General features: G+C 44.8%; 1 protein-coding gene across 6 annotated transcripts in view; it reads right to left on the bottom strand.

Annotated features, from left to right (window-relative positions):
* mgat3b (beta-1,4-mannosyl-glycoprotein 4-beta-N-acetylglucosaminyltransferase b) overlaps positions 1-16256 on the bottom strand; it is a 57060-nt gene extending 40804 nt beyond the window's left edge. For 3 of the 6 annotated variants that reach the window (XM_029526995.1, XM_029529190.1, XM_029529914.1), the window contains exon 1: positions 12836-13086. The gene's annotated coding sequence lies outside the window, so the exon portion shown is untranslated. Of the gene's footprint in view, positions 1-3153; positions 3213-12835; positions 13087-15926 lie in introns of those variants that run through there. The other 3 variants (XM_029527698.1, XM_029530693.1, XM_029528435.1) reach the window with 2 other exon arrangements.
* Between the last annotated feature and the right edge of the window lie 1463 nt (positions 16257-17719).

Below are 17719 nucleotides of genomic sequence, written 5' to 3'. Positions count from 1 at the left end.
CGGTTTTGGGGTCATAATTGTTTTTTTAGTCATTAAGGAAAACAATTTTCCAACACGGGGAATTTATGGGTCATTCACGCTGTAAAAATAAAGGCATTTAATATCTGCAGATGGTGAGCAGATTGGCTAAAGAAGGAGAAACAGTGCTGTAATGTGGCCAAAATACATTCTGATATTCATCTCAGTGTGTGCTGGGACAAACTTGTAGCTTTCCTTTATATATCTGAGAAGCCGCCTGAGTCTGTTTCCACCAAGTGAGAGGAAGAAATACGCTCGGTAATGCTGTGGCTAATGGGCGAGCATGTTTGATGCACAGATTTAATGTTTCCCTGTTGGATCCAACATTGTCTACACAACAACAAACTTGAAGACTCCCATGGGGGAACATCAGCAAGCTCTCCATCTGCCACAGGTTACACTATATTTTGCATGGGATCAACACAAATGTCAAACCTATAAACGATTATTCAGCCAGGCATCCATATGGACTTAAACATTGCTGAGAGTCGACAGCTCTCAAGTATAGACCTGGACACCTGATACAATGTGTGTGTGTTTCTGTTTGCGTTTGTGTTTGCAGTCTAATTTTGGCCAAACATAAAATTGAGGGCATTTTTTCCAATTTGGGAAAAATGTCCCAAAATTGGGGGAAAAAGAGATTTTTGGGACAGTGAGGAAGGTTAGAGCATTGCCCCAAAAGTGAGCAATTACAATGTGTGTGTTATTGTGCGTGTTTGTGTGTCTACTGACTCACCAGCCTGTCTCTAAGACAGTGCTGCAGGAAGACAATGGAGACCATTCAGCCCCGCACCATCTCCTGTCTCTGGAATTATTGTATCGCAGCTCCTGAAGGTGTGTGTGTGTGTGTGTCCATGAGCTCACATAATCCTACACAAAGCCATCTTTGAATTGTCATTATGTTGATGTAACACCATCATGGGCAAATGTGATGACAGGATGTCTTGTCAAGCCTGTGAATTATAATCACTGCAGGCCTTTATCATGGAATGACAGTGAACTGCAACGTGCTTTATAAAAGATATTCATCATGTTCCATGCTAAAGTCACGCAGGGCCACCGAATGGCCCTTTAAAGCTCATCATGGATAGATAATAACACGCATACACCCATTTCATAACTTTAGAGCACTAAAACACATCAGTCTTTGGTGCTAAAGCTCTAATCTCCTGTGACAACACGGAGGTTGCATTATTTAGCATGTCAGTTGAGAGATAGAGGCAGCACATGAAGAATAATAAAGTTGGTCACTTAACTCCGAACTAAACGTTTACCAAAGGTTGTGACCCGACAGTCAGTCATTATCATGTGTTCAATTCTCAAAATTGGAGAGTTTATCTAACATCTGAGGTTAGTATTATCTCTGAGCTTCTTACAGCATGTTTTTAAACATGTTCACATGATTTATGGCGAGAAGATGAAGCGGGACCTAATAAAGTACTTTTCTTCCATGGAGGCAGAGAATTTGTGAGTGTGGGCAGCATTTCTAATCGACAGAATTTATTTAGGCCGCCCACACAAAGTGCTCACCTCGTTCCTACTTATATTTCCTTGTATTGTTGTTTTTATGTCTGATAAAAAAATAATATGCACCTTTAACATGCTTCGGGGGCCAACTGTATTAGGCCATCTCACAACACGACCGTGCCTTACATTGTCTTTTTTTTTTTCTTCCCACTTTCATGTCTGGGCACAGATACGATCTGGGACTCACAAACAGTGTCATATGACGAGCGCCTTCCTGGCCCAACAGGCATTGTGTTTGGTTCTTTAAATATGTATCAGTAAAGAAAGTCTCATGTCTTTGTTTAGGCGTGGAAGAGTTGCAGAGCACACATTGTTTAAGTTGTAACTGACCTGAAGGAGTGCGTCATTATCTGTCAGATAAAAATCCTGCGGCCCCAGCGGGACCTACTTGGGCTCCCATTGTTTCCCAGGTATCTACAACAGCCAAAGCCGATGGGATGGGATGGGCGTGTCCTTACACACCCTTTACGCAGCAATGCATCACCACCATTTTGGTATGTTTTTATGTTTGAGTAAGGATGAGTCTGGGCTGTGAGGTGTGCAGTGTTCATACTGGGTGTATCATCACGCTGGCAACAGCCAGGAACTGCTTGTGTGAGGAAATAAGCTGTGACTGACAATCGCATGCTAACCAGCCATTTGACCAAAACACAACCGAAATTCTGCCACACTGTGCCGAGTCCGACTCTTTCGGTTCTCCCTGCATCTCAGCAACAAAGAAACATTCATGGTGCGGATTTCAAAACCACATGGGCCAAAGATTAAAAAAAAAAAAGTATATTGTGTCAATAAAGTACTAATTGATGTGTATCCATCTATGTCTCATCCATTTGTTGCTGTTAGGAATAATATTTTAGCAGCAAGCATGAATATGTCGTCCTCTTCATTCCAAAACATCTCATCATATTGATCTTCTTCACAGACAGCTGCGTAAAAGGGAGTGCTTCCTGCTGACTGTAAAAGCATGTGCATCTGCTGATGAAGGAATTCAAGATAAACCTACCATTGTGCAGCCACAGGTCACTCCAACTAAGAGCATAAGTGTTTGGGAGAGAGTGTGAATCCCTCCAGCGGTGAGTTGAGTCATTTATTCCAGCTCTGCTCTGCCTATACAGAACAGCTTTAAACGAGCAAATCCACAAAATAAAAACTTCTTATGAGGGGCAGAAAGTCGAACCACAGCTGGATAAATACTGACGACTGGGGCTGAGAAAGAAAAGTAGCCAATGCTTAAGATTTGGAGATTTAAATCACTGCTTTAAGCGGCGTTCTGCGAAAACATATTTCTGAAAACGTCAGGCTTGTTGGGTATGTCAAATACACAACCTGCCAAGATGCACCGTAAGAACAAACTCCACTTCACAAATCAACCATGATGTCCAGCAATGTTAAAACAACAACAACAAAAAGAGACTGACTGAGGTGAGCACCCTTCATTTAGCAGCAGTTTGGTGCGAAGCCCTTCATCAGAAGGCTGAACATTTCAGGTCCAGTTTATCAATTAAAAAGCAGGTGATTTGATCAGAAAATACATAATCATTTCAAATCATTTCAGAATTAGGGCTATTCAATGACGATTTAGCGTATTATTGCGAAATGATAACCTACCATCAGACAGCAGACTGTACATGTGGAGCTAGTGCTGAACTGGATAACACTGATTTACACCTGAGCACAGTCAAAGGTGGCAACAGCCCTGCTGGTGGAGGAGTAAGAGGCGTCTGTGTCCAAACAATAGATCGAAGGCGTGTCTGCATACCATCATGCAGAGGTGTGGGAGTGGACCAGAGGAAACAGGATGGCTTTTTGAATCTGATGTAGATCTGGTTTCTTTTGTTGTTGTTATTGTTTTTAATAATGGTGTGTAACTGTGGCCTCCGGTTGGCCCGGGGGATTGAGAAGTCACCCTGCAGTAATATAACATTTCCATTTTCTCCTCTCTTTTCCTCTTTCGTCTCTGCTGTCCAATAAAATCAGAACATGCCTGTCCAAAAAAATATCAGACAACTGTTAAAAATGGCTCTCGTGGCGTGATATCGTCAAGACAAACTCTATTTTCCAGTTATATATGACTTCACTTGTGAGAATCTGGAACTGGTCGACGTTACGTCATTATCAGATTTGTCATTTGACGTTTTAGTCATAGATTTACACATCTGATCGAAGATCTCCGTGCGTAGCTGCGGCCGCGGTACACAAAGTGCCGTTGCGCCATCAAGGCCTTCCTGCTAGCTGCTGCCAGCCGGCGGACGTGCAGCAATTTGGGGAGACACCGTGAAGGAACACTGTAATCAAGCGGCAGGAAATCCAGCGAGGAGAACAGACGGATGGAACACACAACAGACAAACAAACACACACACACACACACATTCTCAGATCCAGCAGCAGGGTCTTTGGGGAGATACCACAGTGCAGCCTAAAAGAGGGGCTTTTCTGGGCAACATGAGGTGAAGCACAGCTTTTCCAGTTTTTTGCTGTCTCCAGCGTCAGTGTGTGTGTGTGTGTGTGTGTGTGTGTGTTCAGTAAGCACAAGGCCACTTTCCCAGATGAGCTCCTCTGCGGCTGGATAATCCTGATGAAAATGGCTCTCCTCTCCCTCTCCCAGGCTTCACAGTAGCCCGGCCACCCTCGCTCCCGCCGCCGCTTGCGTCTCACTTCCCTTCCCTCGCACCGCCGGTGACAGACTCCCCACTGACGCAGGCATCTCTCAATAGCCACATGGAGAAGTGATGCGATAACTGTGCGTCACTGTCATTCTTTGCATAAAACCGCTTTTGTTGCTTTTTAAAATGATTCACATTCACGCCCCCGACCTCCTCCTTCTTCTACCCGTTTGCAGCTTTTTCCTCAGCCTCTATTGATCTTTCCAGAATATTCCTCTCCTCTTCTTTTTTTCTCGCTCACGATTCTTTTCTCTTGCACAAACTCAAGGGCATGCTAACCGAAGACTTAGCGCTGCAAAAATGATCTGTCTCATAAATCCTCCTACGGCCCTCACACCATATGCCGGAGCTTTCGACAGGAAAAAAAACAGAAACCAAAAACAAACACTTAGTTGTTCTTTGCACCGAATTCGTATTTTTGACGTGTTCAAAGCGGTGACATCTCCATATCTGTGCATGTTTATCGTCGGAGTGCTACTTGGAGACATTTTGAGATGTGATGAAGACTCACATGTGGCAATAAAACCCAAGTGTGTCAAAACTGTGTGCCAACACACACACACATGCAAAAGGGAAATTTAGTATGCACTATAACGTCTTCTGCCCTGTCACATTCGCTGCTTCCTCTTTTCTTAAATGCACAAGTATCAGCATCAGTCTGAAAATAATCCCCATTGATTCCTTCTATTCGCCTTGTTTCCAAATCCTTTAGAAATATATCTGACAGAAGCATCTAAAATCTCTAAACGCTGATAGCTTTCGTCATTTTTACACCTTTTATTTACAGACACATAATGTTTTATCTCGACCTTACATACAAAATATTATACACTTCGAGCGCACAATTGATGTTCTGTGTCAAGTTTCTGTGAAATAAACGAAAGAAAGGCAGAATGCTTCGCAATTTAAAATGGTTTGGGTCATATAAAAGTCACACAGGTGACCCAAAGAGCCACGTGCATATATGGGGGAAAATGTCAGCTCAGATAGAAACCGTGCAGACGGGATGAGCTGCAGTTCCAGTGTTTTTAGACCGAAAGCAAACCAAATCTGAACCTTGTGAGTCAACAATGTCACCAACTTCCTGCGCCTACTCACCATACAGTATGCAAATTCACAAACTCAAACACAAGTCTCAATGAGGTACAAAAAGAGGAACATGGTGCAAGTGAAAAAAACTTGCTGCAACAACACAAAGACGAATGCATCATCATGCAGCGTTGTTCATTGGCATCGTTTCTCTATTAGCAGCGCATTTGATGATGATGCATTTGTCTTTGCAGCCTACGCTCCTGTTTGTGCCTCCTTTAGACTCGTGCTTGAGTTTGTGAATTTGCATCGTTTCTGTACTTGAAGCTGTTTTCTCTAACTGAGACGCGTTCGGTTGGTGCAGTGCACGCGTCTTCGCTTGCTGATTCGCTTCACGATTTACATCAAAAATGATCACGATGACATTTTAGCTAACAGTTAGCCTGCCCTGAGATTGTTCTACATTTGACCAGCAGGATCCCTGTTCAAATTACTTCCAATTCTGATATAAAAATGTCCAACAAATGAAAGAAAAATACAAATCTGCCCTCCGATAACACTTTTCTGTCCTAAGCTTGCCACAACACAACAGAAGTAGCAGGTCTGAAAGGTTTTAGGGATGTTTGGGGAAATCTGAGAGTTTTGTGGTCCTGGATCTGAAAACCTTTTCAAAACTGTATTTCACAGCCACTCAGGAATGATTTGTTACATGTTTTGTTCTGCACAAACACAAACCATCTGGTGACCCGCACACAAACTAAATAAATTCACTGCTGACCCACGCCTGACTAGTGGTACGTTTCCAACTGGCACCAGACACCGCCCCCCCACCCCCCTTTTAAATTGGTACGTTCCGGCACTGTAGCCTCAATAAACACACATGGCGGGTCGTGCACAGGTCAGCACCATTTTCTCTCCGTGCAAGCCGGGTCTCCTGAGGTCTGCACGGCGGGACATGACTGTAAGGTGACACTGAGGCAGAAAAAGAGAGCGGATGAGAGAGAGCTGGGCAGAGAAAGAGAAAGGGAGCAAGAGAGCGAGACATCCTCAAGGACAGGCAACTTCTATTTTGGCCCGGTGGTGAACTCCGCTTGGCTGTCTGACAAGAGCCCGACGGAGTGTGTGTGTGGCAGGAGTGGTGTTAGTGTTGGCGGGGGGGTCATGGAGCAGAAACTGCCTTATTTAGAAAAGGGGAGCATCATCCAAACAGCAAGTGGTATTGGAGGGACGGAGAGGAGGGAGGGAAGGACAAGGTTGAGATGCTGGTCCTTTCCGACACTCGGTCCTGTCCATGACAAACAGCAGCATTGTGTGGAGTGCTTGTCATCCGCCCCCGCCGAAGGCCCAGACACACTCAGTTTGACCTTCAACAGCAGAAATCCATATTTCATCATCACAACGGCTGCCCCCTTAAGACCCTGACTCAGAGACGTTTGTGTACGTAATGTGTCTGAGAGACTTTGGAGTGCTTATCGAGTGGGACCTACGTTGCATTGTAAGTCCGCGCTTTATGCAGAATACAATTAAGTCCCAGCGCACAACCGCTGGGGGCTGCAAAATAGGCTGTCCAGTTCGAGAACCAAAGGCCACTGGCAGATGTGACAAGTCTGTGAGCACCTGAAATGTTTTTTCCTTTTCAAGCTGTTAACAGTTTGTGTCAGGAACGACTCGGATAGTGACCTTTAGCAGAGAGATGGCACTTAGGTGTCAAAGCTGAGTCTCTACTAGAGGATTCAAAGCCCCCCCACCCCCATCTCTGTAGCTTTCCTGTCTATCGCTACGATCACGGCCACTCCTACCCCGACTAAAGCGCCAGTGGATAAAAATGAAGAGCACACACTTTGTCAGAGGTTGATCTGATCTTCAGTGAGTAAATAACTTCTAACACAATCCTAAAGAACAAACTGCATCCTATTTATTAAAGTCTTGTTATTATGATTGTGATTATATAATTATGATTAGAGCACAAGTATTAAGCATGTCATTTGAACAGAACTGCAGACAGAAGGGGGAATGTGTATATGTGAGATGTGGTTAAAACCTCGGAAGTGGTTTTGCTATTTTTGCTATTTTGTTCAACAATATCTAAAGAATAAATTCAGAAAATATAAAATTAGAAATCTGCTCAGAAAACGTATTTATTGAAGTTCACACGATGAGCTTTGAAAAACAACAGCTCAAAAAGAAGCTTGTGAAAAAATGTCACACAAACCGAAAACTCTGAAATTGGGACACAAAATGCGGTTTGTTGCTTGCAAAAGCTGGTGAAGACATGGAGTAAAGCTTGATTTGTTAGATTTAGAAAATATTCTTTTAAACTATCTTTGAATCCTTATGAAGTCTTGCTTCACAAACAGGAACCTTTAGAAATTGACTGTTTTATACATTAAAATCAAAAATTGTGCCAATGCAGAGTTGGCCTTCATTTATTTATTAAAAAAAAAGTTCATTCATAAAAAGTTATCACTTCAAAGGATGAACTGTAAGTATCTAATGAGCTCCGTTCAGTGTTCATCTCCTGCTTAAAAATGTGGTTTGTATAAATACACACAGCTGACAAATGTCTGAAAACACTGTCAGTGACCTGACCTTTAAAAAAAAAAAACACTAATACGTGACACATAAAGTCACATGGAGTCTTTCTGTGAAGCCAAAACACCAGCTCTAGCTTTCAGAATCGCAGTAAAACACCACAGCGCTACCTTTCATGTGCCGAGCTCAGGGACGATATTTTTATCTTTGCAGCTTGTCAGGCGACAGCAGGTTTGTGATGGTGAAAAACTTTGAGCCATCAAACGCCTCCGACCGACTAATGAGGGCTGTGGAAACGGAACCCCAAGGCAAGCGGGGGCAACAAACCAGGAAATTTGCGTTTCCTCGGCCCTATTTCCTTTCCTCCCGTCCTCCTTTAAACGCAACGCTGAATCTGCAGCGTGTGTGGGCAGCTTTAGATGCAGGTATGGGTTGTGTATTTAGTGCCGGTATGCTGGTTGTGTAGGCACAGAGGGAAAAAAAAAGGAAGAACTCTACCGCAGGGCCGATAAGTCAAGTGGAATTACAAACACACTGCATGACACAGATGTCACCAACAACAGCAACAACAACAAAAAAAAACAGATAGAGATAAAGGGGCGTGTCTGATCCTCTCTCCAGGAACAGCATGAGCACAACCAGGAGTCGAGCAGTGTGTCTACGCATGCCAGATCAGAGGTTGAACAGAGCTTAGCAGCGGCGGCGGCTGTGCTCAGCTGTATGTAACCTGTTAGTGTGGCGCTGTTTGGAGATCCTGGATCCTGGGATGACCCCCGTCTGCACTGCGGAGATTACACACACACACACACACACACAGCAGAAAAAGATGCACGCAGAGATCAGTTCTGCTGGATGAGTCGGGTTAACGGAAAAACAGAAGACAATGAAAGCGTGCAGCAGTGAAAAGAAGAAATCTGAAGAGAAAATGGATTATTTTCCAGTGTCTCATGTTGCTGCACTTTTTTTTCCTCTTTCCCCTTTCACTCTCCGCTGAGCTATGTCTTGTAATTACTTCAGCACTCAGCAGGGTTTTTGCCTCTTTGTCTCAGCCGTAAAAGCATCCCTCTGTCTCACTGACTTCCAGTGGGACAAAGGGCATATTAATACCTAACGTGCCCCTGGCAGGAAGTAACACTCGCTGCTGGGACAAATAAGACCTCTGAAAAGTCATCGCCCAGCCTCACTCCACCTTTGCTCTAATTTGCCCACCTAAAGCAGGTGAGTGTGAGTCACCCAAGCTTAAGACGACTCTGCTGCTGCTGCCCCAGTTTGAAGGATCAATTTGTGCTCCTTTACCGCTGCTGTGCTTCAGCCAACAATCTTCACATCAGGAGTCTCCAGGAAGTGATTTAAAAGGAGAAGAAGAAGAAGAAAAAAAAAAAATAGCATCCTGTGAGCAAACTGCTCTCAGTGACAGTCAGGCGATTGCAGCTTCATAAAACAAAATAACCTGCAAAGCAACCACTCCTCCGCAACAGTTAACGCGTCTCACTTCAGCTGATGCTCAGATCTTTATCGTGTCAAAAGTTCTACATTCGAATAATAGTTTTCTTTGTGAGAGTTCAATTTTGAGTACGACTCTGCAAAAACACTTTCTGGCTGACTCATGAAGGAAGGTTTTGGTCAGTGTTATTTGTCGGCATTTGCATTTGTTTCCAACAAACTACAGCGTTTCAACAACAGTCACAATTCCCAGGTAGCCTCCTCCGAAGAGAAATGTACTTTGGCTGCGCTAAAATGTCTTTTCTGCTGTTTGCCGTCCTTCACTGGAGTTCACACACTGCAGGGTATCAGATGTCTCTGCATCCCTCTGCTTAGGGGAACAAGCCTGCAGTGCAATACGTTTGACTCGGAAAAGACAGAGACCTCCGTTTGTTTTCAACCAGGCGAGACCAAAGTGAAAGGAACACATGCTCCAGTCCGCAAATTAACAAGCATCCTCAATTTTATTGCAGCCCGAGCGAGCTCTACATTAGCGTGAAGTGATTACAAGAAGTGTGACTGTGGGGTGACTCACAGCTGATTTCCTAGAAGTAAAATAAAACCAACAAAACCAAATTATGATTTGTCGTTTTAGGTGTGTGTGTGTCTGGGGCGGGCGTTACAAAACAGGATGCTGTTGGGAAGAGGAAGAGGCGGCTGATCTCTGCGTACCAAGATCTCCTCTGGCAATATAAACCGGCAGCCCCTGTGTGTGCCAGCAAAGCCATTTGTTTCGGCCTTGCAACTCGAGTCGCAGGCAGTGAAAAGACGGCACAGCGTGATGAAAGAGCTGAGAGAGACCAGGAAAGGACAAGAGAATGGATCAGTGAATTAAAAAAAAAGAGTGTGAGTGTGCACTGACGAAAGCAGCTTGTTCGATATAAAGCTGCGTATGACAGTTCATTAATAGGATAAGAAGTTTGGCACAGTAAATATGCATGAGCCATTTTTTCCCCACACGGATTCTTATTACCGTGGGATATTTTGACAAGGCATTCGCCGACGAGACGCGCTTGTAAAGGTGAGAAACCACTGCTGACTAGACATCAATATGTCTCCTGCACTTGTCAAATAACACAGAATATTACAATTAAAAAAAAAAATCTGCAGTTTTATCGACATCCCTTTCTCTTGTTAGGAAAACACAGAAACAGGGGTGGTTATAAGCTGCCACAAGGAGGAAGGCGAAATGACAAATGATGTGAAACTTTATCAGTTCTGGGAGCCGTACATATTTGTTCTTTTGTCAGGTATCTGATTGCACAAATGGCGCTTGTATGTGCTCAGTAAACAAAAGGAGTTAAGTGGAAAAAGAACTATTCACTTCTTAGGTCGAGTATTTCTGGATTGCTTTCCCAGGAAGTTGCTGGTCCCAGCCAAGAAATAATCGGATCCATAACTCTCAATGGATTTCTCTTTTAAGGGATTACACAAACACCGTAGCATGTTAGAGGGTCAGTTTCAGGGGATGCCGGAAAGTATTGGTACCTTTGGAGAGAGAGAAATTAGCTTTCAATAGTTTACAGGTTTCCCTCGTGTATAGTCTTGTTGCTAAGCTAAGCTAACTAGCTGCTGACTCCAGCTACATAACCGGAGCATCAGTTTTCACATCTAACACAACACAAGAGAGCACATTAGCCATCCCGGATTATATATTCTTACATTGTCTCTCCTCGTCTCTGGGAGATTTTGCATCCCACACGTATTTATGTGTCAGGCCAATAAAGTAAATTGAAAGTGAAGTCGAGGGAGTATGAGAGAAGGGAAGAAAAGAAATTTTGTGACTGTGCGGTTAATCAAATCTGGCAAAATAGAAGTGAGCTTCAGCTGTGGGGGCTCAGGTGGATCTCTGGAGTCCACGTGCTATTTGAGACAGACAACAGGATAACATCCTGCTGTCCCTCCGTTCCTTCCTCCAGCCTACTCAGACGCTCTGCTCCCCTTCTCCTGTTTTCAACTTCCGTCTATTTTCCACCTTGACATTTTCTACACATTCACCTCAAATGCTCCCCGGCTTGCTGGTCTCTGATCAAACAATCAAACAAACAATGGAAATCCGAACCCCACGGAGCAACTTTAAGATCCTGAAATAATTCTTCTTCCCAACGAGCATCCATCCATGAGGGAGGAGACTGAGCATGCTCATCAGCGCTGCCCTGTTTCACACGTCCACACCTGGGAGCTGTCAGGTACGACTCCAGTCTGTTACTGTTGCACCACTGAGCCCCTCTAATGGAGTGACTGCTAATTAATTGCCTTGCTCACGGGCAACATGTCAAAGGGTAAAAGAAAAGAGGCTGGAGTTGACAGTCCACAATCTCCCCAGTCTTGACGCTTCATCTGTTTCTCTACAGACTCCAAAGCCACCCCCCACAAATTCATTTCCTCTACATTTGCACTTAACTGCCTCTTAAGGATGAGCTTAGTAAAGCCCTCGTATACTCAAACCCATCTGGGGCCCCGGATCAATACCTGACCCCCGAGCAGCCGGCCCCAGCAGGCCCCCCTGCCCTCATGGGAAATTAGAAATGGATTCAGCAGGCAATGGGGCTGGGTGTTTTTGTTTTGTTCTTGTTCTGACTGTATGGGAGATGAAAATGGGTTTTGTCAGCGAGGCCTTGCAGTCACTGCGCACAGAGAACGATCAGCTGGCACGGGGTGATTCAGAAGCAGCAGGGCGACGTGCGGCCGGCCGGGATTTTCCTCCAGGCCGAGAGGCGCGGCGGCATGACGAGGCCGAACGCTGCTGACAGTTGAGGTGTCAACAGGTGCGGGGTGGGGCGGGGCGTGAAAATGATACCAGGGGAAAATATCCTCATCAGCACACACTTAAAAGTGAGTCACTATATTGTGTATTTGATCAAGACTGGGCAGCTGAAACAGGAAACGAGCCCAGAAACCTGGCAGCACGAGTGCAACATGAATCCACTGTGCCGCTCAGAACTGTCCAGGATGTGGAAAGTTGAAAGCTGAATTGTTTTGGACTGTCCGGTTTACGAGCACATTATGACTCAGTGGGTAAATCAATATGCATCTCTTTCTGCCTTTTTCACATCTTTATGTAAATATTTCACAATGAAATTTGACTGTATGAATAACGGCTCTTTGTAGATGCTCTCTTTGTGTGTCTCTGTAGTCATTTTCTAATCCGTCTGTGCCTCATAGGTCACTTTAAGTTTCTCTCTGTGACACTTTGCCCTCTGACCCTTCGGGGCTCCCGGGCCTGTGTACCCACAGTAGACCTGTTCAGTATTCTGTCCCGGTCCAGGAGGACTAGATCTCACATGTGCAGGACCCAAAGACACAACAGCAGCACAGAAGTGAATCATATTGCAAAGACATAAGCCACACTCTTTAATATATCTCCCGCCTGACCGGTATCAAAAGGCCATCTGTTCATTTCTACCCATCTGCTTGGAAAAGCAACTTCATCAACATCTCGCACACGCACAGCTACATCCCTTTACAATGCAGTTTTATACTGTAAGTGCAAAGACAGGAGTCCTAACGTCACCCCCCCCCCCCACTCACCTCCCCACAATAAAGAAAGCACACAAACACAAAACAAAGCATCTTCTCTTACCCATCTGTGCCTGTGCCGGATATTCAGAGGTTCATGGTGGATGGGGGTCCTGCTGATCTCAGTGTGCTCTGGTAGTTGTTTTTGGTGCAGGAGCAGCTATGCCATCTCATCGGGTGATGCTGGAGTCTCGGTGATCACCGGGGGCCGGGGTCTCTCTCTCTCTCTCTCTCTCTCTCTCTCTCTCTCAGCGGGGTTGTTGCACTACAGTCATCTCGCAGTGTTTTCCTTCCACCCCAGCCCGCTGCTCCTTCTCTCCCCCCGCCACCCCACCTCACCTCACCTCCCCTCCCCAACCCACCCCCCACCCCCCCCACCCCCCCACCGGCCCCCCCTCCCTCCGCCGCCCTCCTTTTATCCGCCGGATCGGATGCGCCGATGGTCGTCCCGAGCCGGACCTACGGTGGGATCCCGTCGGCGGCGGTGATGGCTCAGCCTCCTCCTCCTCCTCCTCCTCCTGGCGGAGCTGCTCCCGGGGAGCGGGCGGCTCTGCGTCCGGGAAATACTCTGATGGAGGGATGAGGCAGAAACCCGCCGAGCCGCCGTGGTGCGCAAAGGGATGGAGATGGGAGCGATGAGGAGGGGAGGAGTGGAGGTGTGTGTGTGTGTGGAGGGAGGGAGGGGGGGGGCGGCTGATTGCTGCTGTCTGAGCGTCCTAATTCGCCGTTTTTTCTGTCGTGTTTACGAGCCTCGGTCGCCTCCTCCCTCGGTCTTTTCTGTCTCCCTCTCCCCGTGATGCGGCTCCGGCTGCTCGGTCCTGCGCGCTGCGCGCTGCGCCCGGTGCGACGCCTTTTCCGCTCCGGTGAAAATAAGATCCCCCCCGTCGGCTCTCTTCTCTTCTACTTCTTTTTTTATCATCTTCCACCTCTCTCTCTCTCTCTCTCTCTCTCTCTCTCGATCCGGCTGCAAGGAGGAGGCGGGGAGGAGGAGGGGGTGGAGACAAGTGTGTGCGTGTGGGGGCAACTGAGAGAAAACGACGGGGCTGGAAGGAGGAGCCCCGAGAGGAGAGAGCTCCTCCCCGTTATGATGCTTATCAGAGGCGGACGAGGGGGGCGCACGTCATCCAGGAGGGAAATATGAAGAAGGGAATATGAGACTGGAGGGGGGGGGGGTGAAGTTGTGCAGAGGCTCAAGCAGTGATATTATGTTGTGACACTGAGAGCTCTCAGCCGCAGCTAAATTTATCCAGCAGGCTCATGCAGGCCCTGCAGAACTACAACACAGGACCTCAGAGTCCGGATCAGACCGGATCAGAGCCTGCATGGAGCTGGAATGATCAGTCCTCATCAGGAAAACACAGTGCCACTGGGAGACATTTACCAAATACATTTGGATATTGAAATATCCAAAAGGTTTACTGTGGAAGGCTTGTTTCCACTTTCACAGTCGGATGAATGGATTATTTTGTTTTACAGCTCATGCTCGATGATCAGCCAACACAGATTAGTTGAGTATTTCATTTGTACCAAAAGGAGAAAAAAAAAAAAAAAGTGGTTTTGTGGCAAACTTCAGTTTATGTAACAATTAAACAAACGGTGTAATTCGTGCAACAGGAAGCAAACAGCCTGCAGGCAGATTTTCCTGCTCCTCTATACAGAAATGATCTTCATCTAAGCTTAACACTAAACTTCATATGCTATTATTTCAATATACCATTTAACACCTTTCAAAACTGCTAACTGTGACACATTAATCTACGTGAGTGCTTTTTCAAAACGGTCAGCCTGTTGATTTATGTCATGTGGGACGGACGGCGTGGAGATTTCTATGCATGAAAATTGTGATTACTGCCTCTTGTCGAACAAGGTTATACGATGGTAGAGTTGGTTTGTGTACTTAGCTCCAAGGTAGCCTCTAAATGTAGGTTTAAGTTTAAGGCAGCTGATATGAGGCATCCATACATCAAAGCTAATGTTAATCTTTATGTATATGATTGAGATATCCAGCAAATAAAATACCATAAAAATATAACACGAGGTTTTACAGATGCTTCTCACGGTTATTGCAAATGTTTTCAGACGCACCCTGAACACTACACACGTAGCAATTATTCAGTAAAACAAAAATTCAGCTGAAAAAAAACAAAAAACAAAACTATATAATTATGGTGTAAATGGTGAAACAACAAAGAGTCTGACACCAATTATGTTAAGATGCATTGTTCTCTATTACACTTTTAATTAAGCACCACGCCGCAATATATATTTTTTATCCCCAGGTTAATAATTAAAAACAATAGCACATTAAATACACACTAAGTGTGTGTAAGAGTAAGCCAGTGTGCGCGCACACACCATACCTGTAGATTCTTCTTTGAGTGTTTTGCATTTGGATGAGTTTGAAGGTGCGTAGATTTCATTTAGGGTTCACTTTACTGCAGTACATGTTCCAAACCAAACCAAACCACGACCATCTGTTAGGATTTAACTTTGATAAAACAGTTTTTCATTTGGAGAATTATTAACACAGAGGTTGACGAAATAAAGACTAGAATGACTCATGTGGACGATCCTGAAATGGATAAGTGAATGGAGATGAATGAGTGAATGATGAAAAACTACAAGCCAAGCTGGAGGTTCTCTGCAGTGATAGGAAATCCAAAACAACATTCATAAAACCAAAGAAGCAGTGGCCCAATATAAATTGCCTTCCACAGACAAACAGGAACTAAAGCTCAGAAGCCGAAACCCACAAAAGGTTTTATAAAACATGAGCTCTGTGCCTCCAGGACTCAGATGAGGTGGCCTGTGAGTGTGTTCCTGCTTTCTGACAGTCTGTGGAGAAACTGGTTTCATGATACTAAGCACAGTTACAACTCATTTGCTTTTTCTGCGGAACAGCAGGTGATCGAGGACGAGGCGATTCTCTTGGCATATGGTGAAATTTCCGTCTGAAAGAGACACCCCAGCTCAAAAACAAACTATCAGTTGTTTTCTCTCGACTTGTTTCAGGCATATCAGGTTAGAGTTTGGTCACCTTTCCTCAGACTCAGGCCTGGAGGGAGCTGCTCACTCGAGTGAACAAGAAGTCCAGGTGGTCATTATTTGGCAGGTGTAAAACTGTTCAGACTTAAAATGGCATATGACCTACTTACTTTTTAACTTCTGTGTTCACGCAGTTAGTCGGTGGAATTCAATGTCTCAGCTTGTTAGTTGTGCAATAAATCCAAGTTGATGCTCGGCCCCCGACAGCGCAGCAGCCTCCATATCAGCCTGAGATCTTCAAAATCACACCGTCCATTAGTTCTCCGTCTGAGAGGTCTGCAGCCAACGGAGGGAGGCTTAGAGACCGCAGACTCATGCTGTTTCCACCTTTAATCAAATATTGATATCTGCCCGTCAGCAGCACTGAACATGGCAAAGGTTTTTATCCCAGTCAGCAGGAGCCTTTCTCGCACAGTCAGCTTATGATTTTATTGTTAGCAATACCTGGTGCCCCACCCAATGTGGGAAAAGAAATTCAGTCTCTGGTTAGCTTCTTTCTCCACCCCTCTCCTTTTTTTTTTTTTTTTTTTAAATTATCATTCGTCATTCAGCAGCTGAGAGCAAATGATCAGCTCTAAGTTACAAGGAAATGTTTTTCCTTGCTTTCGATTGATGAAATGATGTTTACACTTGCATTTCAGATTTTATCAGATGGACATTTTGATTTATGATTAACAGAGAGGCATTAAAATGCCAGTTCATCATGTGTGACTAAAACACAAGCAAAATTTCAGGCTACAGAAAGACCTATGTTGAACCTTAATGGATTTCTAGTTCAATCATAGAACGCTCATTCAACTTTAATGGATAACATGACCTGGATTGTTGATTTGCTTTCTTTCTGCTTTTCTAAACTGTGATCAAACTCTGTCTTGCCATCTGTAACTCTAAAAAAAAAAAAAAAAAGATTATCATAGGATTCATGGAATCCAAAGAAACTGGATTAACCATCTAAAGAAGTATCATTTTAAATTTCAACTATTTGAAGTCTCAATACACCATGACTGGAATAAATAAAACAAACAGTCCAGAAACTGTTACACTATTTAAAAATCTGAAATTTAAAACAATCATTGAATACTGGCACAAAACAGCCAACTTCTTTCTCAACATATCAACTCCTACATGCTGAAAAGCCGCAGTTCAGGAGAAAATGAAATGGAAAACTCTGCAGACTCTCACAACGGATCTCATTTCCCTAGATGTTTAAGAGTGTGCGTGCACACACACAGAAAGGAGAGGGAGGGCGAGAGATACCTCCAAATGCAGAATGTAAAATATTCAGAGAAAGAGCCTTCTCAGATGGCACTGCGAGATATGAGGGTTATGCAGGACTTTGATCCGAGTCCAGACAAACTCAGCCGTTACTGTTGGCTGCCGGTTTCACCTCCGCGACCACCAAAGCCTCCCTCAGATAAAATTCCCCATCGACAGACAGAAATTTGGAGCTGGAGACAGATCAGTCTGGACTCAAGGTTAGAGGGGCACATCAGTGTACAAACAAAGGCCGCCGATTCATGGCCACATACTGCATTAGATCTCACCCAAAAGCACGATGGGAAAGTGTTCAAACTTTTTTGTAACCCAAAGAAAAACAGTTGTTTTTGCAGCAGCAGCCAATGACAGAAATAATAGTACCAGTCTCAACGTGCTCTATGTACTCAAAATACACATTATAACACACAGATATACATCCAGTCACACCTATAGCTCAGCAGGTTCAGCAGGCTGGTATCTATTACCTCACCTGTTTCCGGGTCACAGGGAGAGCCAACACACATAGGGACAGATAGAACATGCAAACCAGCCACAGAAAGGTTTCGGGAACCAGACCTGCAACTTTCTTGTTGTGGAGCAACAGCAATAACCAGGATGCTGCCTGTCACCTTTACAAGGAAACGAA

This window comes from Echeneis naucrates, chromosome 1 (assembly GCF_900963305.1).
Source record: "Echeneis naucrates chromosome 1, fEcheNa1.1, whole genome shotgun sequence".
In the NCBI taxonomy this organism is placed as follows: Eukaryota; Metazoa; Chordata; class Actinopteri; order Carangiformes; family Echeneidae; genus Echeneis; species Echeneis naucrates.
The sequence above is the reverse complement of the archived record's forward strand: the minus strand, read 5'-3'. Positions and strand labels throughout refer to the sequence as shown.